The following is a 27,073-nucleotide window of genomic DNA, read 5'->3' on the forward strand; positions in this document are numbered from 1 at the left end:
CAGATACCGACAGGTTAAGCACTCAAGCACAGATTAGACTCAATTTTCAAGGAACAGTAAATATGGGCTACATGTACCCACCTTCACTGAAGGTGTGGAGTGGACTGCCTGATGCACAGCGGTCCATTTCAGAATGGCTCGGGGACCGAGTGAGAGGACAGGTTCTTGAACGCGGCACTGGAGATCCTGGTGGAGGAGGTCCAGAGGAGGAGGGATGTCCTGTACCCGCAGTCCACCTCGCCCTCCTGCCCCTCCTGTCCCTCTCTCTTGCAGCAGCTGATGCTGCTCTGCCTGGCCTCATGTCCTCCTCCCATTCCTCCTGCAGACCAAGGGGGACCCTGAGCAAGGTGCCCATGACCAAGCACTCCCTTTCTCCAAGTGACTCCTATAAGGTGTCCAATAAGCTGGAGTAGCACAGCGCTCACTCTCTTTAGGTGACATCCTCAGAGAATTTCCGGAATAAATGTTGCTAGAGTGTTGGTGAAATTTTGTCAAAGTGTCCCAGAAAGTCTCCCGATGTATTTCAAAAGTCATCTTCAAACCTCCAGCAGCAAGTGAACAGTAAAAGGTGATATACCTTTAAGTAGCACTCAAAATGCTCTGGTTGCTGTTAGAACAGGCCGTAAGGTCAAGCACTGTCCACCAAAATGCCGTGCAGCCTCCTTAATGAGCGCTGGCAGGCAATTTAAGTGGCAATCAGCCCTTTAACAATCCTCTGGGTGGCTGTTCCTAGCGCAAGCTTCAACAGCTTTACCAAGGTGGCGCCTTGCGTTAAACACGGGCTAAACCTGCGGTTCTTTAGCGCCTAAAGTATCCGGGGAAAATTGCCTCCACAATATTGTCTCAAGAAAAAAAATTGTACCTAATTTGGATTAATTGTCTAGTGTTTTTGTCTATAAAAAAAAAACAGTAGAATTCTGCCATGAATATCACTAAAAAGAGGATCACTCACTTTTTTAAGACAACTAAACTTCAGTGCCCTGCTGCACTATGGAGTGCTGCAATAAAGGCCAATGAGGCAACTACCCTCAGTTATCAGTTGTATCGGTGCTGTTGTAGGGAAACTGTGTTGTAGATACAAAGGGCCTCCCCACATTGGAAGGTAAAAATCACAGCAAAAGTTGCTACTGCAGGTCCCTGTCCTTGAGGCTGGTGATATAGTGACACCAACACAAGGGTGGGATCAAGCTGCACGCTCACCTTTAGCCAGGGTTGGTGCATCATGTAGGAAATCAACAAAAGGGGTATGGATGAAAAATAACAATTACATCACAAAATAAAAACAGTTATTTATTAAATGCTGTTTTTTTTCTTTAAGTGTTTAGCAGTCAAGAGGTTAATCGAGAAGATGACAGTATGCGTTACTTTGAATATACAGTATGGCAATGAGAGCTTTGTGTTCTTGTTAGTCATTAACCCCTCTATGAGTCTTTTAGCGATGCGCTCCTCTGCAGCCCTCAGCAGACAGACATTTCACGACAAAGGAATGCACTGAGCTGACGGTAGCCATGGGTGTGCTCAGCTGCTTTCAGAAACTGATCCCTAAAGAAAAAAAACACTCGTTCTCAGAACCACCATCCTCTTTATCTCTCATTGTAACTAGGAAAGTGCTAACCTGCCACCTAGTGGGAACCTTGAGATAACAAAGTAAATGATTATCTGGACTGTCGGGTGCAAAACCTATCTAATATCATTGATGCTGCATTTCACTGATATTAGATAGCAGCAGTATGGACGAGTATATCACGTGATTGATTGTCACTGGGTTTTGGAGTAATTAAAGGGAGCACCTTTCCACAACAACTTGCGCTTTTAACATAGAGAAATGACCCAAGAGGCTTCACAGAGGTGTAAAGAAAAGAACAGACACTGAACCAAAGAAGCAGGTGTTAGGAGGGGTGACCAAAAGCTTGGTCAAAGAGGTGGGTTTTAAGGAGGATCTTAAAGGAGGAGAGGGAGGTAGAGCACCAGCATGATTTAGAGAGGGAATTCCAGAACGTGGGGCGTAGGCAGTGAAGGTATGGCCACCAATAGCAGAGTGAAGCGTGGGGGATGCACAAGAGGCAGAGTTGGAGAACCGAAGTGTTCTTGGAGTGGGTGGTTACAGAACTGGAGGTAAGGAGGAGCGAGGCCATGAAGGGATTATTATTTGGACTCACTATTCTTTGGTGAAAAGCATATTTAATATCATTATGCTATACTTCACTGATCTTAGATAGAAACAATATAGAAGAGGATGTAATGCGATTGGTTTTCAGTGTGTTTGAGTAATTCTAAGGTTCTCTCTCTCTCTCTCTCTCCCCCTCCCCCCACCTTCTACAACAGGTTCTTTCTCTCTCTACCTTCTGCAACAGGTTGCCTCTCTCTCTCTACCTTCTACAACAGTTGTAATGTATTTGCTACATGGGTACTTTACTTAAGAATTCACAGCAACACATTGCTATTAAGTTTCAGTTGGTTTATTAGCAAAGGTTTAACAATCACACTATACATTACTAATACATCCACCAGGCTCACACCCACCTACCTACCTACCTCATCGTGGATCCCCTGAACCTAACTGGCTGGGGTTTTATTGAGTCTTGTAAACATCATGTGACTGGCTAAGCCACTCCCAACTTAACAGCTCTATAAAACTGTGAACATACTCACAGGTGGATACATTACACCAGGTTCTCTCTCTCTCTACCTTCTACAACAGGTTCTCTCTCTCTCTACCTTCTACAACAGGTTCTCTCTCTCTCTCTCTCTCTCTCTCTCCCTACCTTTTACAACAGGTTCTCTGTCTCTCTTTCTCGCTCTCTTTACCTTCTACAACAGGTTCTCTCTCTCTCTCTCTCTCTCTCTCTCTCTACCTTCTACAACGCGTCCTCTCTCTCACTCCCTCTCTGCCTTCTACAACAGATTCTCCCTCTCTCCCTTCTACAGCAGATTCTCTCTCCTTCCATTTACTTAACACCTGCTAAACAAGCTCTCTCTCTCTTTGTCCCTATCTAATGGCATCTATCTCTATCCTGCCCTAACAGGGTACCTTGCGCTCTCTTTGCAGTTTTTACAACATTTTCTTTCTTTCTCTAATTGCACAAAATCATATTAATATATGAACATTTTAACATGTTTATAAGAAATTCATTTGTCTGCTCTTTTAATGCAAGAGCTGACCCCTTTCATATGTTAATATGAATAATGTGATTTCACCCCATGAGTGATTTCACCTGCAACTCGTTCTGCAGTTCTGCAATATTTTACCCCTCCCTCACCTGTTGCTTTCTCTGCTGCTCCTGAATTCCTATCATCCTGTGTATTCAATCGCTGTCTCACCTCATCTCTCCTGGCTCTTCTCTCTTTCTATTGCTTTCCCTCTTAAAAAATATTCTGGCAATATTAGTACACAAAAGCCTGAACAATCACTGGAAATTCCTTGTCCTACTACTTAAAGAGGTTGACACTTCTGTTAAAATAGTGGAAACAACAGTTTTATATGAAATATAAAAGAAAAAAGAAAGACCACCAGACATCTCAAACCGCTTTACAGCCAATGAAGTACTTTTTGAAGTGTCGTCACTGTTGTAATGTAAGAGCCACGGCAGCCAGCTTGTACACAGCAAGCTTCCACAAACAGCAATGTGATAATGACCAGATAATCTGTTTTAGTGATGTTGATTAAGGGATAAATATTGACCAGGACACCGGGGAGAATTCCCCTGCTCTTCTTCGAAATAGTGCCATGGGATCTTTTACATCCACATGAGACAGCAGGTAAGGCCTCGGTTTATCATCTCATCTGAAAGATGGCACCTCCGACAGTGCAGCACTCCCTCAGCACTGCACTGGAGTGTCAGGCTAGATTTTTGTGCTCAAGTTTCTGGAGTGGGACTTGAACCCACAACCTTCTGACTCAGAGTTTATGGCACAGTTTAATTTCGAAGACCGGACACAATATTCATAGGAACCTGGGTTATATCTGACTGCCAGAAACAATGAGATTAGATAGTTATTTATATAAATCTTGCAGACAGAAAACGGTGAATGGAAATACTTTGAAAACAAATGCTGCTGAATGCCATGCTCTGATTATTTCTGATTTAGTCTGTTATTACCATGTATAAATAAAGCAAGTGTCCTCACTGAGCATCCACACGATCTGAGGCATGGTTATGCTCATGTAGCTATACTCCATATTTGAGTCTAGACAATGAGTATGGGCAGTCTAATTGAGTACAAAAGCCAAGCCCAATCCTGTCCTCACTTAGCATCTACACATTGAGGCTGATTTCCCTTTCCAACTCTACTTCTCCTCAAACCCCAGACATGGATCAAATCATTTACATAGGACCAGTGCATCCCCAGTGTAGACCGTCAACTGAGAAGACCCTGCACCTAGGAACTAGGGAGCAATGCACCCCCGGTGCCTGAAGCAGCGGGAATGTCATCCGGCTTTGGGGCCTGCAGGAGAAGCGGCCAGTAAGTGTCCATGCCCGAAGGTCTCTGGGGAGACAGTAAAAAGGCTATACTTACCCTTTGTAGCCTCCCTGGCTTTGCTCATTCAAGCTTCTTGCAGGGCCTCAGATCTAAGGGGAATCAGGCTCATGGCCAAACACCAACTTCTTCTGGCAGCCCTGCATTTGGGTGCCCACCCAGTGAAAAACTGAGGTGACAAGCTTGGTTAGGCTCCTGCACCTCAATCCCATGGCTGGTCCTTGGTTGCTCCTGCTCCATTGCTAGAACTCGGATTTCGGCCCCTTTCTTACTCTGAATTTGCACCTTAGCATTTCTTGGAAACATCAGCCCTATAAATCTTCCAACAGGGAAACTGGATAACAATCAGGAGCCGGAACTCTGGCAGACTGATCCCTTCCCAACATGTTGAGGCCAATTTAAAGATGGTTCCCCTAGCATGGCTGGGATCAGCTACTTCAATCCACACCTGGGATCTTTCTGCCTCAATTGCTTTTCCATAAGTAAAATCAGTACATAGCCATAAAAGGTCTTAACAGATGTGTGCAACAATAACGAATGTGGTAGTTCATGGAAATTCATTTCTCAAACTCATACAGTACAGCATGCCCAGACTTCCTGAAACAACAACATGTATTTATATAGCACCTTTAACGTAGTGAAATGTCCCAAGACGCTTCACAGGAGTATTAGGTGCTAAAATTTTGATGAGCCGCATTAGTAGAAATTAGTGCAGGTGGTCAAAGACGTAGGTTTTAAGGAGCGTCTTGAAGGAGGAAAGTGAGGTAGAGAGGCGGAGAGGTTTAGGCAGGGAATTCCAGAGCTTAGGGTTTAGGCAACAGACGGCACAACCACCAAAGGTTGAGTGATTAGAATCAGGGATACTCAGCAGGGCAGTATTAAAGGAACGCAGACATCTCAGAGAGTTGTGGGGCTGGAGGAGATTACAGAGATAGGGAGGGGCGAGGCCATGGAGGGATTTGAAAATGAGGATGATGTTATGTTCAGAATAAATCCACAGGACTGTATCGCAAGCTCAAACTGTTGTGACCTTGGTCTCTTTATTCAGACTCCAGAGTGAGGAAGCAGCATGGTGAATCACCTTTTATACCTGCTTGCCCCAGGGTGCACAGGTGACCCTTAGGTCTCCCACAGGTGTGCCCCCTAGTGGCAAGTCTTACATTTGGGTAAGGTCTACATACATACATAACATTACTCCCCCCCCCCCCCCAAAGTCTTATTGTGCAAGTTATTTGCAAGCTGAGGCGATCTGGTGCCCCATGCCCCCGGGTCGATCGCCTGGGTTGAAGTCCTGACATGGTGGGTTCATCCTTGTGGTTGACGGCGAAGTTGATCGTGTTCGTGGGTCGCTGGGGGCCAGGTCCTTTCACAGTGGTTCCTGGTTATCTGTCGTTCGCAGTTTGGTCTTGTCCAACTGCTTTACTCGTTAGCCTGGTACATGGTTTCACAATCAAATGCTCCGTTTTCATCACATACACTCCATTCCCCCGCCTCAACTAATGCAGTGCTAGCGGCCCAACTGGGGCCCTGAACATGGTCTACATCATTTATTTTGATGTCGCGTGGAGGGGCCGTGCAATTATGGTGCATTCTCTGCTGGTGGCATGCGGAAGGCTTGGTTCTGAGTGATTCCGCCTGGTGATTGCGTAACACCCAGGATAGCCGGGTCTGTAGGGAGTCTACCGTGACACGCGTGGTGCTAGGTTTAGTGATTTGGGCGTTGACCCTGAGGTCTGGCAAGCCCAGGATGGCCGCAATGGCCTTGAGACTTTCGGTAGTGGCGGGAGGCCTAGTGGTCCCCGTGGACCCCGGGCCGTAGTATGGGGGCCCCGGACCACCGACTGTGTGTAGCCGCCCTGCCTTGCTTTGCAACGTTGGGATGGGTCTATCGTCTCTGCGGCGGATAGGTTGCCACATCCCGTCTAGCAGTTCACCTTTGGCAGGTGGTAACATGGGATCCTGGCTGGTTCAGGTCCTAAGCTGGGAAGCCGTTACGGTTGACCCCTCGCTTTTTAGCGCTTCCATGACTGCCGTTTCCACCCCGGGGGTGGGCAACGGTGGCCAACTGAGAGCATAGGTGCCACTCTCTGTGCCTGGCCCGTGGCGGATCATGTTACAGTGCACAGACAGTGTTGGAAATTCTCGAAACAACGCTTCGATAATGGTGCCTCTGCCCTCCCAAGCTTGTGGGATGAGCAGCTTGTCTGACTCGAGCACACGTTGGGACACTCTTTGATACGTCTCTTTAGTCCCATGAACACATGAAGCTGCTTTGTTAAACTTATTTGATACATGTTCAATCGTTTGGGGCTCGCTCTCTACTTTTGCTTGCTGCACAACACTCCCGACCCCGCGCAGTAACATCTCACTTGCTACAAATACTTTGTTAGATACATATACAACTGGTTGGGGTTCGCCCGCTACTTTGGCTTGCTGTACAACCTACCCGACCCCATGTGATAACACATCACTTGTTACAAGTACTTTGTCAGATACATATACGACTGGTTGGTTTTCGCCCACTACTTTGGTTTGTTGTAAGGTACCCCCAACCTGGTTTGTGTTCGCCCACTACTTTGGCTTGTTGTAAGGTACAATGGTACATCATTAGTCGCGAAGGACCGCTGCAAGGGTTACATGGTGCACACATTTTATTTGAGTGTAGTGGGTTCCTGGCCTTCACTGCAGCCACCCTTTTACCTTTGCCCCAAACCCAGTCGTCTTCCTTGCTGGGCGACACATTCCTCCGTTCCGTTGTGGCGACCTTCTGTGGTCTGGACGTTCTCTTGTCCCATGGTCTGGACGCTCTCTTGTCCCGTGGTTTGGACGCTCTCTCGTCCCGTGGCCTGGACGTACTCTCGTCCCGTGGCCTGGACGCACCTTCGTCCTGTGATCTGGACGCACTCCCGTCCCGTGGTCTGGACGCACTCTCATCCCGTGGCCTGGACGTACTCTCGTCCCGTAGCCTGAACGCACCTTCGTCCTGTGGTCTGGACGTACTCTCGTCCCGTGGCCTGGACGTACTCTCGTCCCGTAGCCTGAACGCACCTTCGTCCTGTGGTCTGGACGCACTCTCGTCCCGTGGCCTGGACGTACTCTCGTCCCGTAGCCTGAACGCACCTTCGTCCTGTGGTCTGGACGCACTCTCGTCCCGTGGTCTGGACGCACTCTCGTCCATGTCCGTGACACCGACTGCCGTGATCTTCCTCCCCAGGGATTTTGCCTTTGGCATCGGGAAGACGCATTCGGATCGTTTCGGCTGGAGTCCCATTCCGCATGGTCGACCTGGAACCTCTTCCATCATCGCGAAAGGGTCGTCGGCTTCGGGTGGTGGGTACTGCATCTGTATCACTGCTCGGTTGAGCTTTACCTTCTCGTGGTTGTGATGAGCGGCCTGTACCTCGGGGATCTGCAAATGGATCTGCACTTCGCTGCCTGGTTCAGCTGGAAGTGGGGGTTTGCTCGGCCTTTGAGAAAGGAAGGCCTCATTTGCCGGAGAAGGTACGCAAAGTTCTTCCCAGTTCCATCGAATCTTCTCTGATAGAGAATTCAAACAGGCTGTATTTAGACAGGCTGTGAAAATTCACAGACACCAAGTCAGAGATGCTACATGAGTGGCAGCATGTTGCATTAAGTCATCAATCAACTTGACATTTTAGGACCCTTGGGTAGCGAGCCAATTAAAAGGTTAAAAGACTATTAATTGAGCCAATAAGGTCAAAGAAGGTGAGTTCTTTTCTGTAAATTAATCCAGGTATAAGTACAGCCATTTTGACCATGTGGTCTCAGAAGGACAAAGACCTGGCTAAATGCCAAGAGCTTGTTACTGCTGCCAATATAAAGTGACATTAAAACTACAATCGGAGTTTGTATTTCATTGGAAATGAAGAGATCTAACAATTTTGGCATCACGAACACGATCGCTGAGGAAAGAAACTGAATTTTGGACATCGGATCTACATACTGAGGTAAGGACTCCTCTTTATAAAAGTCCTCGGTCAAAAGTCTAAATTCGCTTCTCCTTCTACGCGATTCCGAAAGCCTCCGGTTTGCGAACCCAGGTAGTCGGCTCGAGGTCCCATAGACGTCTAAACTTCGGCGGTGTGTTAGTTAATTAATCACCGACCTATTGATCGGCTAGAAAGCCTACGACTCGAGACCCCAGTAAAGAAATCAGTATTATGGCAGCAGGAGATAAGAGCAACGAATTGCCTACAACTGTTAAAGGTGGGCAGGCACCACCTGAGGTTTCGCTAGATGAAATTCTCGAACAGTTGAAAGAATACATAGAGCAACAATTCAATTTATCTAAAACCTGTATTAAGATCAAACAAAAGTATGGAACCTCCAAAGGACAACGGTCCTTGGACGCGATTAAAAGGGTCTGGGGAAAAACGACCCGTATGAAAAATAAAGAGCGAACTAGATGGTCCCTAGCCGTTATGGGACAGATCCGAAACCGGAATGAAATTATAATGCGTTCCCAACATGATCGAGAACTGACCAGTACAAAGGATCAATTGCAAGCTGTTTGTGCACAGCTGCGACAGAAAAAGCTTGAACTTGAAAAGCTGGAAGCGGTAGTTAAAGATCTTAAAGGTGAAATTAAAGATTGGAAAAAATCATTAGGTTAAGAGACAGTAATAGGAAAAGGAAAATGTATTGGTCAATTCCCAGGGTACCCATGTTTGGATAAATTAAAAATACAAACCCGAAGACACGACTGAGGAATAGATACAGATTCTGAATCCTCCGACGATACAGGGTCGGAGGATGAAGAATTAGGGGTGCGCTTTGCCCCATTTAAAAAAAGACGAGTTGTAGTCAAATCAGAAGAGACTGCGGATGAGGGCGGAACCTAAAAAACGAAGAAAAGGCTGTATAAAAAATACTTATTTCATGATCCGGCAGATCCAGAGAAAATTGATAAATGGTCCAAGGAATTGCCCAATCCAAAGAAAGGGGGGAGTGAAAACGTGGGACCAATTGGACCGCTTAAGAAATATATATCAACTTCATCCCTGGGACGGTGTGCAAATTTTGACCATAATGGTGCCAAAAACACAGGGAAGAAAATTGCACGACAAGGTAGAAGAAGCTTTGGGGCAGGATGAGCAAGAATTAGACGCAGGATGGGAGGCGATTAAACACTGGCTGCAAGCCTTCAGTCCAGCTAAGACAGACTGGGGAAAAATTGCAGCCTGCCAACAGAAAGGAACAGAGGAGGTCCTGGAGTATGACGAGTGGTTTAGATGCACGTGGCTAGAACATTCGGGTATGAATAATACAGATGAGGAAATGGATGAACAAGTGTTTGGACCCCTGAAAGCAGCTTTCGTGGCAGGTCTAAAGCCAGAACTGTCCAAAATGCTTAAGGTAATGTTACCGAACTGGGAAGGTAGAGGAACTACCTTTGGAGCATTGGTGGATCGATGTAACCAATTAGATCGGGATATGGGAGCTAAAGTCCGAGCTGTACAGGCTATGGGATGGAAATCCCAGGATTCCGATAAACAGTCATTAGGAAAATTACCCAGAAAATGTCATTATTGAGGGAAAGAAGGTCACTGGGCCAAGACGTGCAGGGCAAAACAGCAAGGTCGCGGCCGAGGACGCAGCCAGGGATACAATTCAGCCAACAAACCAGGCTTGTCACAAGATAACGACCTCATAGAAGCATTTAAGCGACTGACACTACAACAACAGAAGGAGTTACTTGGGATAGCAAAAAACGATTAGAGCCCACCCTGGACCCCCACCTCGCACTAATACAACAAAGGGGAGATGGGCTATATATAACTGTGAGGGTGGGCGATAAAGATGTGGACTGTCTTTTAGACACAGGGGCGGAATTAACATGCTTACCCCTACAATACGGAGACTTTTTGCCATTGGATGGTGGGGCACGTACAGCCTATGGAGTTGGGGGCCATAAAATGGAAATTAAAAGGACAACACCGGTACTTATAGGGCTGGGTCCACATGAACTAACCACACCGGTCTGGATAGGCCCAGTAGATCAACCCCTTTTGGGAATGAACATTCTAATCCAAGTAGATTCATCGTTGCATTTCGAGGATGGTCGGGTGAAATGATCGATTAGAACTTTGAAGAAAGAAAAATTGAAGGAACACCCGATATGGGCTAAAGATAAGAATCATTGTGGCCTACTCCAGATGGAGCCTGCGTCATTTACCGGGAACAAGCCTCCATGCACTAAACAGTATCCCATCAGTCCAACTGCCATCGCGGGAATCTTACCGCTTATTCAGCAATTGGAGAAACAAGGGGTGCTTATTAAAACGCATAGCTCCTCCAATAGCCCCGTGTGGCCAGTACAGAAATCTAATGAGACTTGGTGTTTGACTGTCGATTATAGGAAAGCTAACCAGTGTATTGATCAAAAAGCTCCTTTGGTCGCAGATCCCTCCACCATTTTTAATGCCCTCAAACCGGAACATAAATATTTCTCGGTTATAGATATGGCCAACGGATTTTGGTCGGTGCCTCTGGCACTGGAGGTTCGACAGTGGTTTGCTTTCACGGTCCAAGGACAACAGTATACTTGGACCCGGTTACCGCAGGATTTCCACAACAGCCCTACGGTATTCCACATGGCTTTACAAAGCCATTTGCGAGAATTACCTCCCCTGTCATCCACAGTCATCCAATATGTAGACGATATCCTGCTAGCTTCAAACATGGAAGAACATCATGAACAAGATTTACGAGCTTTGCTGGACCACCTTCGGCTGAAAGGACATAAAGCCAGCATCGACAAAGCACAAATATCCCAAGAAGAGGTTGTATACCTGGGACAAAAGATTTCACAAGGAAAGAGAGAACTTACGCAGGATAGAACTGCAACCATTCGGGCTGCTAAAAAACCCACCACTATTCAGGAACTAAGGTCTTTTTTGGGATTGTGTAACTTTAACAGAAATTGGATTGACTCCTTCACACAGCTTGCTCAGCCATTGAATGATATTTTAAAGGGGAAACGTGCCTCTAAAGAAGCCATCACCCTCACTAAGGAACAGCAAGAGGCCTTCCTGAGTTTGAAAATGGCTTTGTGTTCAGCACCGGCTCTGGGAATCCCCGACAGTGGTAAGCCATTTACCCTGTTTGTCCATGAGGAAGAAGGATAAATGACAGCTATACTGACACAAGAACATGGGGATCGGCAAAGACCTATTGGCTATTATTCGGCAAAACTGGATGCGGTAGCCCTCGGATGGGGAAGTTGCCTAAGAGCCATGGAAGCTACATGTCGAGCAGTAATGATCACTGCGGGTCTAGTCCTCGACCAAAAGCTGATTGTCAAGTGTCCCCCACACCGTATACGCATTGCTGTCTATGAATAGAATGTCTCAGGTGACGGCAGCTTGATGGACCCGCTGGACAGCAGTTTTGGAAGCTCCTAATCTCCATATCGTCCGAGCCAGCCCGGTTAATCCCGCAACTATGCTCCCGATGTCAGAATCGAGGGAGCAAGAGGGGGGAGAATGTGAAGAGCATGACTGCATGGAGATTTTAAAAGAAACAGAAGAAGCAGCCTTAGCAGCAGAGGAGCCTCTGCACAACCCAGACCTCATCCTGTTTACAGATGGTTCCTCCTTTGTTGACAATGGTACCAGAAAAGCAGGATGGGCAGTTACAACCTTATATGAGGTAGTGGCAAAAGGATGTTTACCCTCAGGAACGTCAGCACAACAGGGCGAGTTACGGGCCCTGTCAGAAGCATGTCGAATAGCAGAAGGACAGACAGCTAATGTCGACACAGATTCGCGTTATGCTTTTGGAGTCGCTCACGACTTTGGTCTGTTATGGCGGAAAAGAGGATTCCTCACTGCTGCTGGTACACCTATCCGAAATGGAAAAGAAGTCAGAGACTTACTAGAGGCCATGCAATTACCTCAGGAAGTGTCCATCCTGAAGTGTAAGGCCCATACCAAGGAAAATACCACAGAAGCTCAGGGAAATGCCCTAGCCGACCAGGCAGCTAAAGATGCCGCCTCACAGGGCGTTCCTCCAGAAGAACCAACACAGATGTGCAGATTGAAAGCACTCAGGACTCTGACACGAGACCTTCAAACAATGCAAAGCGAGTGCTCCCGAGAGGAAAAATAGACATGGATTGAGGCAGGAATTAAGCTTTGTGAAGATGGTGTCTGGAGACAAAGAATTACCGACAAGCCAGTCGCGCCACAAGCGCTTATGCCTTTTTTAGCCCAACAGATCCACTCGTGGGGATACTTGGCCTCACAACAGATGACGGCATGGTTCCAGAAAAGCTGGTGGGGTCGGGGATTTAAAAAACATGCCCAGCTGGTAACAGACCGCTGTGTGGTCTTCCAGAAAATAATTCTGGACCCATCACGGTAATGCCCCAACTGAGGCCCCCTGCCCCTGTCGGACCATTCCAGCATCTGCAGGTTGATTATATATCTCTTCCTTCATGCCAAGGATACACTCACATTCTTGTCATGGTCAACAGATTCTCTCGATGGGTAGAAGCTGTCCCAACTAAAAGAGCCACAGCCAATCACACTGCAAAAGTCTTGTGTAAGGATTACATTCCCCGATGGGGAGTCCCGAGTAGCGTTGACTCAGATCAGGGAACACACTTCACAGGTGCTGTCTGCCAAGAAGTCTGTAGGTTACTGAACATTACGTGGGATTTACACTGTCCTTATCATCCACAATCATCAGGACAAGCAGAACGAATGAATCGAACTCTGAAACAACGGCTTGCCAAATATCACCAAGAAGGAACACCATGGTCCCAGGCACTACCAATAGTGCTATGTAGTATTAGGGCAACACCGAACAGAACTACAGGTCTAAGCCCGTTTGAAATTATAACAGGAAGACCCATGTCGCTGCCAGGAACTATCGATTTACAGAAAGCTGATGTTCACTTAATGAGTGACACTTTGTTATCATACTGTCAGAACTTAACCAATGCTATTAGTTCTGTTTCCCGACAGGTATCGGCAGCTTGGGGTAATCCACCCGAAGGAGGACACGACATAATCCCGGGAGTCTGGGTGTATGTGAAAAAGTTGCATAAAGAACCTTTAGGTGCCAAGTGGGAGGGACCTTATCAAGTGTTATTGACCACCCAGGCAGTTGTTAAAGTCCAAGGAAAGAAAGCCTGGATCCACGCTTCACACGTTAAACGAGCACCTGTAACTGAAGCTGAAATCTAATAAGGACAATTACTTTTTGCGAAAATGTATAAATTTACTGTATTATTGATTGTAGGTATTCTAGGCATAGGCCTACTTCTTACTAGCCGACCCTCTGCACCAAAGGGAAATAGTCGGGTAGCCAGGGAATTACATGTAAATACCTTTTTATATATGTCATACATTTATGCCAAACAAAGTAACATTTCTAGTTGTTGGGTGTGTGCGCATATTCCTATTCACTCAAAGGGAGGGATTCCCTTGAGACCAGTTCCCTTGAATATCTCGGAAAAGGCTGAGTGGATAATTAATCAAAACAAAACAGGCAATGCGTTTCAGGATGCGGAAAACTGGGCACGTAAATGAAAGTCAGCAGGTTATAATCTGACTACCTTTGAAGGGGGATACCAACCATGCTACAATAATTCCAAACGGCCCTCATTTTTTGTTATCACTAATACAACGGGAATAGGAAGACCGGGGGAATCGGTCTGTCTGATTAGAAACATCAAAGGAGGCCAAAATATGGGGTATAGTAACTGCTCCCGGAATTATAATATAATCAAGCCACGGAACCGTCCAAACTGGGCCGATGTGGGAATTTTTAACGTAACGGGGATTCTGAATAAAACAGATGGAAAAGCCTGGACAGGCCCCGGAGTGTTGCTGATAAAGAAACAGCTAACATTCATTGCCTATAATGGCACCTATTGGGTGTGTGGCCACAAGGCCTACCCTTGGCTGCCCCAGAATTGGACGGGATCCTGCTATTTAGCCGACATTGTGCCTTATATGTATCATATAAAGTCACTGTCGGAACATTTACACCGTCCTAAGAGAGCTATCACAGAAACAGAGAGGTTCTTTGCCATTCTGATCCCCAGGTATGGGACCGCCACACTGGCAAGGGAATCCATTAACATGGCATCTGTTGTGGAACGGGTAGCCAATGATACCTCAGAGGCCCAAGTTAAAATCAATGCAGAAATGGTAGCAATCCGCACAGTAGCCCTACAGAATAGACTGGCCCTTGATTACATCCTGGCTGAAAAGGAAGGTACTTGCACCCTACTCGGAACTGAGTGTTGCACATATATCCCAGATAGCTCCGAAGAAATTACCCACTTAGCGGAGCATATCCAAAAGGAGGTAGAAAAACTTAAGCAACCCCCATCATTCACTTTGTGGAGTGGAGCCACTGAATGGCTAGGTTCAATAGGAACTTCATTGGTGGAAGGTTTAATTCTATTTGTTGTCATTATTTTACTTTTATATTGTTTGTTTATGTTGATTAAATGTTGTTGCGACCAGGCGGCTGTAGCTGCTGTCCCGCATGTGAGACACCTTGCAGGTCCCAGCAGACCGTCTGTACGTGGCACAGGGGTATGTTATGCTTAAGGGAAGGTTGTTTACTGGTTGAATTAAGATATTGATTTGGATTAAATTGGAATAAGGTTAATTAACCTACTAAAACCAGACTTCCATTGTGGCCACGATGGAACTCGGGTTGGTGTAAATTTGTGTGGAAGCTACTAGTGCGGACATGTGGCGAAACACATCAACAAATTTTAGAAGGAAACTCTATTAACATGTATGAAATTATTTTGTAGAATGTTTAACCAGTGATACCTGATGTTTTATGATTCAGTTTGTGAAAGAATCAAAGGGGGGATTGATAGAGAATTCAAACAGGCTGCATTTAGACAGGCTGTGAAAATTCACAGACACCAAGTCAGAGATGCTACGTGAGTGGGAGCATGTTGCATAAAATCATCAATCAACTTGACATTTTAGGACCTTTGTGTAGCGAGCAAATTAAAAGGTGAAAAGACTATTAATTGAGCCAATAAGGTCAAAGAAGGCGAGTTCTTTTCTGTAAATTGATCCAGGTATAAGTACAGCCATTTTGATCATATGGATCTCAGAAGAACAAAGACCTGGCTTAATGCCAAAGAGCTTGTTACTGCTGGCAATATAAAGTGACATTAAAACTACAATCGGAGTTCGGATTTCATTGGAAATTAAGAGATCTAATATTCTCCATCCACCTCCTGCCAAGCAGCGTTGGCCCATCACCTGAAACAATCCACAGTGGTAAATCATGCACTGCTCCCTCATGGAATACTCTTATGTCCGCACTACCAATAACTGGTATCAGTTCCTTGGTGTAGGTGCGCAGTTTTGCCTGAATCGGGATCAGGTTGGGTCACTGTGCTTCGTCGCCCCACAGCCTCTCGAATGCCTTCTGGCTCATAACTGATTGACTCGCCTCCATGTCTAGTTCCATGGAAACTGGAGTGCTGTTAAGTTCAACTTTTAACATTATCAGAGGGCTTTTGGTGGTGAAGGTGTGTATGCCATATACTTCATCTTAGTCCTCAGGTTCAGTTGTCTCTCCTGCTCGTTCATCGTGATCCTCGCTGGATCGGTCGTCCTCTCCTGACTCTGCCACGTGGTGAGTCAGAAATCGTTTGCACATTCGCTGGAGGGGCTCCATTGTTCCACAGTCCTTGCACAAATAGGGCTTGAATCTATATTGATGAGCTCTATGGCTGCCCCCGCAGTGCCAACATGGTGCTAATGGATACGTATTCACGCCCCATGGCGAACTCTGAGTGCCTCTAGGCCTAGGTCTGGCCTCTGCAATCGGGTGGGCCCTGCCCTGTGCAGTTCTGCCTGTTGCAAACATTATTTTGTGCATGGTGCTTGCTGGTGAGCTTCGATTCTGTGAAGATATCTGTTTCGTGTTGTCGCTTGTGGATATGAAGGCCTCGGCTATCATGATGGCCTTGCTCAGATCTAGGGATTTGGCAGACAGCAATTTGCGAAGGATGACCTCGTGGCCAATTCCAAGCACGAAAGGCGTCTTAGGTCAGCGACAAAACTCGCCATGTTCTGGCCCTCGGAGCAACGGTGCTTATAAAAGCGGTACCTGGCCATCAGGATGCTCCCTTTGGCTTGATATGTTCCTTAGCCAGCGTACACAGCTCTGCGTAAGATTTGTCCGTTAGTTTGACCGGTGCCAGCAAATTTTTAAGGAGGCCATATTCCGATGATCCACATACGGAGAATCGCCCTGCACTTGGCTGCCGTCTCAGCCTTGTCCAATTTGCAGGCCACAAAGCACTGGTCGAGGCGCTCCACAAAGGCTTCCCAATCATCACCCTTAACAAATCTCTCAAGAATACCAATGGCAGCCATTACCACGTGAAAGTTCTTGAACCGTTACTCGTCACCAATTTGTTATGTTCAGAATAAATTCACAGGACTATATCGCAAGCTCAAACTGTTGTGACCTTGGTCTCGTTATTCAGACTCCAGAGTGAGGAAGCAGCATGGTGAATCACCTTTTATACCTGTTGTGTATGGACTGAACACTGTGAGCTCAAAGTAAAGTGTGACCTTAGTCTTTTATTGCAGGTCTCCAGAGTTTCTCTCCAACCTGTGAAGCCTTCTTAAATACCTGTGCTCCCAAGGGATTATGGGATCCCTTGGGACTCCAGGGAATGAGCCCTCTGGTGGCTGTACAGAGTAAATACAAGTCCACATATATAACATTCCCCCCCAAAGTCAATAGTGTAATTATTTACAATGTGAGTCGAACTGGGGCCCTTCTTGCCCTGGTTGATCGTCTCGGTGTGAAAGGGGGTGTTGTTGAATCATTTGTTGGGCCTTCGCTGGGCTGCTGTGCAGCTGGCCTTGCTGGGTTGCCTGGTGTGTTGGGCCCTGCAGGGCTGCTGTGGATGATGGGTTCTGCTTCGTGGTCAACCGTGGTATCGGTTGCCACTGGTGTGTGTGTTGGGGGATCAAAAAAGGTAGGGTCCAAGGTGGGTTGATCAGGGTAGTCCGTGAATCTGAGTTTGATTTGGTCCAAGTGTTTCCGGTGAATGAGTCCATTTGAAAGTTTGACCTGAAACACCCTGCTCCCCTCTTTGGCCACGACAGTGGCGGGAAGCCACTTGGGACCTTGTCCATAATTTAATACAAATACAGGATCATTGACTTCAATCTCGCGTGACACATTTCCGCTATCATGGTATGCACTTTGTTGAAGCCGCCTGCTCTCTACCTGTTCATGTAGATCAGGGTGAACTAACGAGAGCCTTGGCTTAAGTGCTCTTTTCATGAGCAGTTCAGCAGGTGGGATCACAGTGAGTGAGTGTGGTCTCGTGCGGTAGCTAAGCAGGACTCGGGATAGGCGAGTCTGCAGTGAGCCTTCAGTTACCCTCTTCAAGCCTTGCTTGATGGTTTGCACTGCTCTCTCTGCCTGACCATTGGACGCTGGTTTAAACGGGGCAGATGTGACATGTTTGATCCCGTTACGGGTCATGAATTCTTTGAACTCAGCACTGGTAAAACATGGCCCATTGTCGCTCACCAGGACATCGGGTAAGCCGTGTGTGGCAAACATGGCCCGCAGGCTTTCAGTGGTGGCAGCGGACGTGCTAGCCGACATTATCTCACATTCAATCCACTTGGAGTACACGTCTACAACCACAAGGAACATTTTACCCAAGTATGGGCCTGCATAGTCGACGTGTACCCTCGACCACGGTTTGGAGGGCCAAGACCATAAACTTAGCGGCGCCTCCCTGGGTACATTGCTTAACTGCGAGCACGTATTACGTCTGTGAACGCAGGACTCTAAGTCCGCATTGATACCAGGCCACCACACGTGGGATCTGGCTATCCCTTTCATCATTACAATGCCTGGGTGGGTACTGTGGAGGTCATTGATGAAGGTGTCTCTGCCCTTCTTGAGGACCACTACTCGATTGCCCCACAGAAGGCAGTCTGCCTGCATAGACATTTCATTTTTGCACCGCTGGAACGGCTTTATCTCTTCCTGCATTTCCACTGGGACACTGGCCCAGCTCCGGTGAAGCACACAGCTTTTAACTAGAGATAATAAGAGGTCATGGCTTGTCCAGGTTTCGATCTGCCGGGCAGTGACGGGTGATTGCTCACTCTCAAATGCTTTCATAACCATGGCTAGATCTGCAGGCTGCTCCATTTCCACCCCCGTGATGGGCAATGGCAGCCTACTGAGAGCATCGGCGCAGTTTTCTGTGCCTGGCCTGTCGCGGATGGTGTAGTTAGGCGGACAACGTGAGCGCCCATCTCTGGATGCGGGCTGATGCATTGGTATTTATCCCTTTACTCTCGGAAAACAGGGATATAAGTGGCTTATGGTCAGTTTCCGATTCGAATTTTAGCCCAGACAGGTATTGATGCATTTTTTTTACCCCATCGACACACGCTAATTCTTCTTTTTCAATCATGCTGTAGACTCTCTTGGCCTTAGACAGACTCCTGGATGCATAAGCGACCGGTTGCAGTTTCCCGAAATCATTAGCTTGTTGCAATACACACCCGACGCCATTTGATGACGCATCACATGCTAGTACCAAACACTTACATGGATCATACAACACAAGCAATTTGTTTGAGCATAACAATTTTCTCGCTTTTACAAAGGCATTTTCTTGGATTTTGTCCCAAACCCATTCGCCCCCTTTTCGTAATAAGACATGGAGTGGTTCTAGCAGGGTGCTGAGACCCAGTAAGAAGTTACCAAAGTAGTTCAAGAGTCCCAGAAACGACCACAGCTCCGTCACGTTCTGTGGCCTCGGTGCGTCTCGATTGCCTCCGTCTTCACGTTGGTGGGCCTGATGCCGTCCGCCGCAATCCTCCTTCCCAGGAACTCCACTTCAGGCGCCAAGAAAATGCAATTCGAGCATTTTAACCTGAGCCCCAAGCGGTTGAGTCAACTAAGAACCTCCTCCAGGTTCTGCAGGTGCTCGACTGTGTTCCGACCTGTGACCAAAATGTCGTCCTGGAAGACCACGGTGTGCGGGACCGACTTCAGTAAACTTTCCATGTTTCTCTGGAATATCGCCGCCGCTGATCGGATTCCAAATGGGCATCTGTTATAAACAAAAAGACCTTTGTGCCTACTGATGCAGGTGAGGGCCTTCGATGATTCCTCCAGTTCCTGCGTCATGTAGGCTGAAGTCAGATCCAACTTCGTGAACGTCTTTCCTCCCGCCAGCGTTGCAAAGTGGTTGCCGGATTTTAGTAGTGGGTATTGGTCCTGCAGGGAGAAACGATTGAAAGTTACTTTGTAATCGCCACAGATTCTGACGATGCCGTCTCCCTTGAGGATTGGGACAATAGGACTGGCCCACTCGCTGAACTCGATTGGTGAAATGATGCCCTCTCGTTGCAGCTGGTCTAGCTCGATCTCTACCCTTTCTCTCATCATGTACGGTCCTGCTCTCGCCTTGTGATGGATGGGTTGTGCCCCCGGAATTAGGTGGATCTGCACTTTTGCTCCTTGGAATTTCCTGATGCCTGGTTCGAACAGCGAAGGAAATTTGTTTTTGACCTGGGCACATGAAGTGTCATCAGCCGGGGATAGCACTCGGACATCGTCCCAGTTCCAGCGTATCTTCCCCAGCCGGCTCCTGCTGAGCAGCGTAGGACCATCGCCTGGTACCACCCAGAGTGGTAGCTTGTGCACCGCTCCATCGTAGGAGACCTTTACATTAGCACTGCCGATTACAGGAATCAGTTCTTTAGTGTAAGTTCTTAGTCTCATGCGAACTGGAGTTAAGACTGGCCTTGAGGCCTTGTTGCACCACAACCTTTCGAAAATCTTTTTGCCCATGATGGACTGGCTCGGGCCCGTGTCCAGCTCCATTGACACCGGGAGTCCATTTAGTTCAACATTCAGCATTATCGGGGGACAATTAGTGGTGAATGTGTGCACCCCATGTACCTCTGCCTCCTCTATCTGAGGCTCTGGTTTGTAGTGGTCCTCCGTGGATCTGTCCTCCTCTGCAACGTAGTGGTTTGCACGTTTATTAGGCTTAGCAACTCGCCTGCACACTCGTTGGAGGTATCCCATTGTTCCACAGCCCTTACAAACGTATCCTTTGAATCGGCATGAATGGAAACGATAATCACCCCCGCAGTGCCAACAAGGTGTTAACGGCCTTGCATTCATCACGCTTGATGGTGGATTCTGAGACATCTGCGGACGTGTAGCTACAGGTATGTGTGACTTGCCCTGTACGTTACGATTTGAAAACAACATCACTTTGTTCACAGTACTTGTAGCAGCACTTGTGTGCTGAGAGATTTGCTTAGTATTGTCACTGGTGGCAATGAACGCCTGGGCTATCGCTATGGTCTTATTCAAGGTTGGGGTCTCTACAGTCAAAAGCTTGCGAAGTATGGTTTTGTGGCCAATGCCAAGTACGAAAAAGTCTCTGAGCATGTGCTCCAAATGTCCTTCAAATTTGCAATGTCCTGCAAGGCGTCTCAGCTCGTTGACATAACTCGCCACTTCCTGGCCTTCAGATCTTTTGTAGGTGGAGAACCGGTACCTCGCCATCAGAACGCTTTCCTTCGGGTTCAAATGCCCTCGGACCAGTGTGCACAAATCGTCGTACGATTTCTCCGTGGGTTTCACTGGAATGAGCAGATTCTTCATGAGGCCATACGTTGGTGCCCCACAGACGGTGAGGAGGATCACTCTACGTTTGGCAGTGCTCTCTTCCCCATCTAGCTCGTTGGCCATGAAGTATTGGTCGAGTCGCTCCATGAAAGTTTCCCAATCATCTCCCTCTGAAAATTTCTCCAGGATGCCCATTGTTCTCTGCATCATTGGGTTCGCTATCTGTATCTCGTCGCCAGTTGTTGTGTATGGAGAAAGAGTCAGACTGAACACTGTGAGCTCAAAGTAAAGTGTGACTTTAGTCTTTTATTGCAGTTTTCCAGAGTGCCTCTCCAACCTGTGAAGCCTTCTTAACCTGTGCTCCCAAGGGATTATGGGATCCCTTGGGACTCCGGGGAATGAGCTCTTTGATGGCTGTACAGAGTAAATACAAGTCCACATATATAACAATACCTGCTTGCCCCAGAGTGCACAGGTGACCCTTAGTTCTCCCACAGGTGTGTCCCCTAGTGGCAAGTCTTACATTTGGCTAAGGTCTACATACATACATAACAGATGAGAATTTTGAAATCGAGGCGTTGTTTAACAGGAAGCCAATGTAGGTCAGCGAGCACAGGGGTGTTGGGTGAGCGGGACTTAAACAATTATTTGCACCCTTTTAATGAACAATATAATGAGTACTATAAGATAGACACATTTAAATACCAACATACAGCATCTTGAAATGTTCTGGTGGAATTGGAGGGTCTAAGCACTGCAGTTAGGTTTCAGAAGGAATGCCAAAGACTGATATTAAAGGAACGCTCTGATAATAAATGTCCCACAAAGCAACAAATTCATCCAGAGACCTGAGGACAAACTTTAGGCTGACACTCCAGTGCTGTGCTGGCTGAGTGAGTATTGTGCTGTCGGTGGTGCCGTCTTTCGGATGAGACGTTAAACCGAGGCCCCGTCTGCTCTCTCAAGATAGATGTAAAAGATCCCATGGCACTATTCGAAGAAAGGCAGGGGAATTTTCCCTGGTGTCCTGGCTAACTTTTATCCCTCAACCAATATCATTAGAACAGATTATCTGGTTATTATCACGTTGCTGTTTGTGGGATCTTGCTGTGCACAAATTGGCTGGTGCATTTCCTACATTACAACAATGAAATACACTTCAATAGTACTTCATTCGCTGGTAAGCGATTTGGGATGTCCTGAGGTCATGATAAGCGCTATTCAATTATCAGCGCCACCCCCCCCCCCCGCAACCCCCGCACTACCCCACCGCCCCCCCCAAACCGTTTTCCTCATAGAAACATAGAAACATAGAAAATAGGTGCAGGAGCAGGCCATTCAGCCCTTCTAGCCTGCACCGCCATTCAATGAGTTCATGGCTGAACATGAAACTTCAGTACCCCCTTCCTGCTTTCTCGCCATAACCCTTGATCCCCCGAGTAGTAAGGACTTCATCTAACTCCCTTTTGAATATATTTAGTGAATTGGCCTCAACTACTTTCTGTGGTAGAGAATTCCACAGGTTCACCACTCTCTGGGTGAAGAAGTTTCTCCTCATCTCGGTCCTAAATGGCTTACCCCTTATCCTCAGACTGTGACCCCTGGTTCTGGACCTCCCCAACATTGGGAACATTCTTTCTGCATCTAACCTGTCTAAACCCGTCAGAATTTTAAACGTTTCTATGAGGTCCCCTCTCATTCTTCTGAACTCCAGTGAATACAAGCCCAATTGATCCAATCTTTCTTGATAGGTCAGTCCCGCCATCCCGGGAATCAGTCTGGTGAACCTTCGCTGCACTCCCTCAATAGCAAGAATGTCCTTCCTCAAGTTAGGAGACCAAAACTGTACACAATACTCCAGGTGTGGCCTCACCAAGGCCCTGTACAACTGTAGCAACACCTCCCTGCCCCTGTATTCAAATCCCCTCGCTATGAAGGCCAACATGCCATTTGCTTTCTTAACCGCCTGCTGTACCTGCATGCCAACCTTCAATGACTGATGTACCATGACACCCAGGTCTCGTTGCACCTTCCCTTTTCCTAATCTGTCACCATTCAGATAATAGTCTGTCTCTCTGTTTTTACCACCAAAGTGGATAACCTCACATTTATCCACATTATACTTCATCTGCCATGCATTTGCCCACTCACCTAACCTATCCAAGTCACTCTGCAGCCTAATAGCATCCTCCTCGCAGCTCACACTGCCACCCAACTTAGTATCATCCGCAAATTTGGAGATACTGCATTTAATCCCCTCGTCTAAATCATTAATGTACAATGTAAACAGCTGGGGCCCCAGCACAGAACCTTGCGGCACTCCACTAGTCACTGCCTGCCATTCTGAAAAGTACCCGTTTACTCCTACTCTTTGCTTCCTGTCTGACAACCAGTTCTCAATCCACGTCAGCACACTACCCCCAATCCCATGTGCTTTAACTTTGCACATTAATCTCTTGTGTGGGACCTTGTCGAAAGCCTTCTGAAAGTCCAAATATACCACATCAACTGGTTCTCCTTTGTCCACTTTACTGGAAACATCCTCAAAAAATTCCAGAAGATTTGTCAAGCATGATTTCCCTTTCACAAATCCATGCTGACTTCGACCTATCATGTCACCATTTTCCAGATGCACTGCTATGACATCCTTAATAATTGATTCCATCATTTTACCCACTACTGAGGTCAGGCTGACCGGTCTATAATTCCCTGTTTTCTCTCTCCCTCCTTTTTTAAAAAGTGGGGTTACATTGGCTACCCTCCACTCCATAGGAACTGATCCAGAGTCAATGGAATGTTGGAAAATGACTGTCAATGCATCCGCTATTTCCAAGGCCACCTCCTTAAGTACTCTAGGATGCAGGCCATCAGGCCCTGGGGATTTATCGGCCTTCAATCCCATCAATTTCCCCAACACAATTTCCCGACTAATAAAGATTTCCCTCAGTTCCTCTTCCTTACTAGACCCTCTGACCCCTTTTATATCCGGAAGGTTGTTTGTATCCTCCTTAGTGAATACCGAACCAAAGTACTTGTTCAATTGATCCGCCATTTCTTTGTTCCCCGTTATGACTTCCCCTGATTCTGACTGCAGGGGACCTACGTTTGTCTTCACCAACCTTTTTCTCTTTACATACCTATAGAAACTTTTGCAATCCGCCTTAATGTTCCCTGCAAGCTTCTTCTCGTACTCCATTTTCCCTGTCCTAATCAAACCCTTTGTCCTCCTCTGCTGAGTTCTAAATTTCTCCCAGTCCCCAGGTTCGCTGCTATTTCTGGCCAATTTGTATGCCACTTCCTTGGCTTTAATACTATCCCTGATTTCCCTAGATAGCCACGGTTGAGCCACCTTCCCCTTTTTATTTTTACGCCAGACAGGAATGTACAATTGTTGTACTTCATCCATGCGGTCTCTAAATGTCTGCCATTGCCCATCCACAGTCAACCCCCTAAGTATCATTCGCCAATCTATCCTAGCCAATTCACGCCTCATACCTTCAAAGTTACCCTTCTTTAAGTTCTGGACCATGGTCTCTGAAATTACTGTTTCATTCTCCATCCTAATGCAGAATTCCACCATATTATGGTCACTCTTCCCCAAGGGGCCTCGCACAATGAGATTGCTAATTAATCCTCTCTCATTACACAACACCCAGTCTAAGATGGCCTCCCCCCTAGTTGGTTCCTCAACATATTGGTCTAGAAAACCATCCCTTATGCACTCCAGGAAATCCTCCTCCACCGTATTGCTTCCAGTTTGGCTAGCCCAATCTATGTGCATATTAAAGTCACCCATTATAACTGCTACACCTTTATTGCATGCACCCCTAATTTCCTGTTTGATGCCCTCCCCAACATCCCTACTACTGTTTGGAGGTCTGTACACAACTCCTACTAACGTTTTTTGCCCTTTGGTGTTCTGCAGCTCTACCCATATAGATTCCACATCATCCAAGCTAATGTCTTTCCTAACTATTGCATTAATCTCCTCTTTAACCAGCAATGCTACCCCACCTCCTTTTCCTTTTATTCTATCCTTCCTGAATGTTGAATACCCCTGAATGTTGAGTTCCCAGCCCTGATCATCCTGGAGCCACGTCTCCGTAATCCCAATCACATCATATTTGTTAACATCTATTTGCACAATTAATTCATCCACCTTATTGCGGATACTCCTTGCATTAAGACACAAAGCCTTCAGGCTTGTTTTATTAACACCCTTTGTCCTTTTAGAATTTTGCTGTACAGTGGCCCTTTTTGTTCTTTGCCTTGGGTTTCTCTGCCCTACACTTTTCCTCATCTCCTTTCTGTCTTTTGCTTTTGGCTCCTTTTTGTTTCCCTCTGTCTCCCTGCATTGGTTCCCATCCCCCTGCCATATTAGTTTAAATCCTCCCCAACAGCACTAGCAAACACTCCCCCTAGGACATTGGTTCCAGTTCTGCCCAGGTGCAGACCGTCCGGTTTGTACTGGTCCCACCTCCCCCAGAACCGGTCCCAATGCCCCAGGAATTTGAATCCCTCCCTGCTGCACCACTGCTCAAGCCACGTATTCATCTGCGCTATCCTGCGATTCCTACTCTGACTATCACGTGGCACTGGTAGCAATCCCGAGATTACTACTTTTGAGGTCCTACTTTTTAATTTAGCTCCTAGCTCCTTAAATTCGTTTCGTAGGACCTCATCCCTTTTTTTGCCTATGTCGTTGGTACCAATGTGCACCACGACAACTGGCTGTTCTCCCTCCCATTTCAGAATGTCCTGCACCCGCTCCGAGACATCCTTGACCCTTGCACCAGGGAGGCAACATACCATCCTGGAGTCTCGGTTGCGGCCGCAGAAACGCCTATCTATTCCCCTCACAATTGAATCCCCTATCACTATCGCTCTCCCACTCTTTTTCCTGCCCTCCTGTGCAGCAGAGCCAGCCACGGTGCCATGAACTTGGCTGCTGCTGCCCTCCCCTGATGAGTCATTCCCCTCAACAGTACCCAAAGCGGTGTATCTGTTTTGCAGGGGGATGACCGCAGGGGACCCCTGCACTACCTTCCTTGCTCTACTCTTCCTGTTGGTCTTCCATTCCCTATCTGGCTGTGGACCCTTTCCCTGCGGTAAGACCAACTCACTACACGTGATACTCACGTCATTCTCAGCATCGTGGATGCTCCAGAGTAAATCCACCTTCAGCTCCAATTCCGTAACGCGGACCGTCAGGAGCTGGAGGCGGATACACTTCCCGCACACGTAGTCGTCAGGGACACCGGAAGCGTCCCTGAGTTCCCACATGGTACAGGAGGAGCATAACACCCGACCGAGCTCTCCTGCCATGTCTTAACCCTTAGATACACTTAAACTGGTAATAACAATGTTAAAAGTTACTGACCAATATAAGAAGAAAAAGAAAAACTACTCACCAATCACCAGCCAATCACTTACCCCCTAGGCTGTGACGTCACCTTTGTTTTTTTGCCTTCTCCCTGTAGCTGCACCGGTACGCCTCTCGCCGACCCCGGACTCGCGCTGCTCCGAGCTCCCGCCTCCTCGACTGACTGCTCCGAGCTCCCGCTGGCCTTTATAGGCCCCTCGCCGACCCCGGACTCGCGCTGCTCCGAGCTCCCGCCTCCTCGACTGACTGCTCGAACTGCCCGACTCCCGCTGGCCTTTATAGGCCCCTCGCCGACCCCGGACTCGCGCTGCTCCGAGCTCCCGCCTCCTCGACTGACTGCTCGAACTGCCCGACTCCCGCTGGCCTTTATAGGCCCCTCGCCGACCCCGGACTCGCGCTGCTCCGAGCTCCCGCTGGCCTTTATAGGCCTCTCGCATAATAGCATAAAAAGTAGCAGGAGAAATAAACTGGGGGAATTTGTGAGAAAATACATAGGTCTCCCTATGCACATTCACCAGCTCGATGGTAATTATCACACAGGTAGCAATGATAAATTTT

At 47.3% G+C, this 27,073-nt stretch overlaps 1 protein-coding gene across 2 annotated transcripts in view; it reads right to left on the reverse strand.

Moving 5' to 3' along the window:
• LOC139263206 (EF-hand calcium-binding domain-containing protein 6) overlaps nucleotides 1-27,073 on the reverse strand; it is a 166,099-nt gene that overhangs the window by 69,635 nt on the left and 69,391 nt on the right. The window lies entirely within an intron of this gene.

The sequence above is a fragment of the Pristiophorus japonicus genome, chromosome 1 (assembly GCF_044704955.1).
Source record: "Pristiophorus japonicus isolate sPriJap1 chromosome 1, sPriJap1.hap1, whole genome shotgun sequence".
Classification (NCBI taxonomy): domain Eukaryota; kingdom Metazoa; phylum Chordata; class Chondrichthyes; family Pristiophoridae; genus Pristiophorus; species Pristiophorus japonicus.